Genomic DNA, 3470 nt, shown 5'->3' with positions numbered 1-3470 from the left:
GTGGTTAAAGAGTCCATAGTGCTCTTGCAGAGGACCTGAATTCAGTTCCTAGCACCCACAGTGGGTAGATCACAACTGCCTGTCCCCACTTCTCTGGGGAATCCAGCATCCTCTTCTGGCCTCTGCAGATACCCACACTCAAATGCTTGTACCCATACACAGCACAGTCACGGATTACCTAAGAATAACTAAAATAAATCTTAAAATGCAAGTGGGATGTTTAAGGAAAACTTGACTGGGCTTATTTAAAAATAATCAGTTGAGAGAGGGAAAGAAACTAAATATAATATAAAGTTAAAATTAAAATGACAGATGGCAGTATAAAGACAGCAGTATTGTATAGGCTTTCTGATATAAACATGACATCTATTATATAGTGAATTGCTCTTATTTACTTTAATAAGGGAAGGATTTTGTTGTTTTGTTTTTTGTTTGTTTGTTTGTTTGTTTGGAGACAGGATCTCACTATGTAGCCCTGGTTGTTCTTGAACTCCACTATAGATCAGGCTGACTTCAACTCAAGAGATTACCCCCTACCTCTTATTCCCAAATGCTGGGATTAAAGGCCTGGGCCACCATTTCAGGCAGGAAGAATTTTTTTTTTTTAATGTTTCTACAGCAATTGGTTTGTAATTTAGGAGAATAATATTTTTTTTTCTCTCAAAAATTTAATTCCAAAAATACTTTCAAAAACTCTATGCTGGTTATATTACTAAGTGATATTTTTCTCCCCAGGTCTAGTCATGAAAATAGATACTTATTCCGCTTCTTTTAGAGTTTCTAAGGAAGCAAGTCTTTGGTGACTCTTAGGATCTTCAAATTTTTTTTTTCTTGTTGTTGCTTATCTTTTTCCAGAAATACTCATTTCCTCCTAGGTTGTATTGGAACTCTTACATTTTGGTTTGTTTGGGCCATGTTATAATCCCACCCTTAAAATAGCAATTATTGCTGGGCAGTTGGTGGTGCACGCCTTTAATTCCAGCATTTGGGAGGCAGAGGCAGGTGAATCTCTGTGTAGTCAGCCTGGTCTACAGAGTGAGTTCCAGGACAGCCAAGGCTGTTACACAGAGAAACCCTGTCTTGAAAACCAAAAAAGGAAAAAAATAGCAGTTATTGTTCTCTAAACTGTTAAATACTGAATAAAACAGGTAAAAATGAAACTGTACCTCACAGAGTTGCACCACAATTTTTATGTTTATAAAGGATCATATTTAGCTTAGTAAGTAGAATGCTGCCTTGGTATGCACAGAGCTCTGGGTTCAGTCCCAGAACCATACATACTGGGAGTAGTGATGCTAACACTTGAGAAGTAGAAGTTAGAGGATCAGAAATTCAGGATCATCTTTGGCTTCAAGCTTGAGACCAGCACAGGCTACTACACAAGACTCTAACTCAGGGAGAAAGAAACAAAAAAGAATACTAAAAAATTCATATTCCAGCGAGACTGCTACGAGTGTGGTGTGTTTAGAGGGGCACATGTCCAAACCAGTAGAGAAAGGCATTATCTCCGGGGTTCTGGGAACTGGAGGAGTGTCCCATAGGCATTGTTCTTTCCTAGACTCAGCCCGGCCCACAGACACTGCTCCATTCTCTCCGTGTGCTGATGAGTGAACTTACTGTAATTGTTCCCTCTGTTGGGATATAATTCTTGAGAAATACTGTCCTTGAGCAAACTGGGCATGGTGGCTCACGCCTTTGATTCCATCACACTGGAGGCAGAGGCAGGTGGATCTCTGAGTTTGAAGCCAGCCTGGTCTACATAGTGAGTTCCAGGACAGCTAACCTACATAGTGAGACCCTGTTTCAAAAAAGAAAAGATAAGCTGTCATTATGCATGATGCGTATATAGTTCTTCCTTAATTCACCAGGCTCCATGCTTAGCAATTTTCTGACCCTTGAGCCTACACGACTGCCGCGTTCCAGCGTGTTGGGCAGCAGAGGTTGTCCCCAGCTTTAGTTTGTGTTTAGCATTTGACTGTTCATTATTTTTCTTTCCTTCTCTTTCTGGTTAGGAGCAAGGCGAGGTCTGAGGAAATCTACTTCTTGCTTTCTCATTTATTCTAAAGGGATATTTGTTGTTCTTAATGTGCATTTCTGAATAAGGGAATCCTCATATAACTTTGTGCACCTTGTGGTAAAAACAGAAGATAATACATTAAAAAGCTCACTCAAGCTGGCGCGCACACGCCTTTAATCCAGCACTTGGGAGGCAGAGGTAGGAGGATCTCTGTGCATTCGAGACCAGCCTCAAACTGTTCCACAAGAGTTAGTTCCAGGACAGGTAGGGCTACTACACAGAGAACCCCTGTCTCGGAAAAACAAAGCAAATCAAAGCTCACTCAGGCTGTATGTATCATTTTTCTAATATTTGGGTTTTCTATATACATGTAGAATGTCTATAGATACATGTTTGAAACATTAGACATGTATACTCAAACGCTAAATCTGTCTTTTAAATTTCTGTCCTGATGGTATAAGCCTGTAATATCAGCTCTTGAGAGGCTAAAACAAAAGGATTAGAAGTTCAGGGCCAGCCTGGGCTACAGGAAGTGCTCAGGGCCAACTAGGACATCTGTGACACTGTCTAAAATTAAAAGGCAGAAATTGGGCTCAGTGATAGAGAACTTACCTAGAATGAACAAGGCCTGAGATTCGGTGCAGTGCTGCAAGGTAATAAAAATTACAGCAATTTTTACATAACAATTATTTACATTAGTTCACATATTAAAAAGTGTCACTACAGAGTGAAGTCTTGCTTCCATTTCTCCTTCTCTTTGCCCACATCTACTGCTGCTAACAGAAAACTACTGCTTCTAGCACCCTGGGTTTTTCCATACACATTTTTATATTTATATGACAATAGAAGTATGACCTTTTCCCTCCTTTTTCTTATCCAGAGCCCAAATGGCGATAAATGCCAAATTATAGTCTATACTTTGATTTTTACCAGCAAATATCTAGGTTTATACAGTCTAGAACCCAAACACTTTTAGGGTGGGTCTTTCTATCCCAACCTGGTTAACTTAATCCTTCCAAGGCATTCCTTCAAGGGTGGGTAGGGGGCGGTGCTTGGACGCCTGTCTCTTAAAGGTTTCTGGATCTTGTCACGTTGAGAATTAACACTAACCCTTACATTCTCATTTCCTTCCATGCCAATCAAAAAATTTTTCTGTTCTTTTCTCTTTCTGTTTTGGTGTTTGTGTGGTGATAGGTGGGTGGGTTTGAGGTGTCAGAGGACAGTCTTAGGTGTTGCTCCTTGCCTTCCATTCTCTCTGAGGCAGGCTCTGTTCACCACTGTGTACCCAAGCTAGTTGGCCCACAAACTTCCAGAGATTGTCCCTTGTGGGCCACCATCTTACTGTAGGAGTACCAGACTTACAGTTCATACACAGTACCCAACTGTACTCGAGCCCTCACCTTGGGAGGCAGGTGCCTTCTCGGTGAGCCGTCTCTAGGGAGGCAGGTGCCTT

The 3470-nt window shown here is 41.0% G+C and overlaps 1 protein-coding gene across 1 annotated transcript in view; it reads left to right on the top strand.

Moving 5' to 3' along the window:
• Window positions 1-3470, top strand: part of Arhgap17 (Rho GTPase activating protein 17) — a 69692-nt gene that overhangs the window by 56980 nt on the left and 9242 nt on the right. The gene's annotated exons all lie outside the window — the stretch shown is intronic.

Source organism: Microtus ochrogaster, chromosome 8 (assembly GCF_000317375.1).
Source record: "Microtus ochrogaster isolate Prairie Vole_2 chromosome 8, MicOch1.0, whole genome shotgun sequence".
In the NCBI taxonomy this organism is placed as follows: Eukaryota; Metazoa; Chordata; class Mammalia; order Rodentia; family Cricetidae; genus Microtus; species Microtus ochrogaster.
This window is presented reverse-complemented; position numbering and strand designations above follow the sequence as displayed.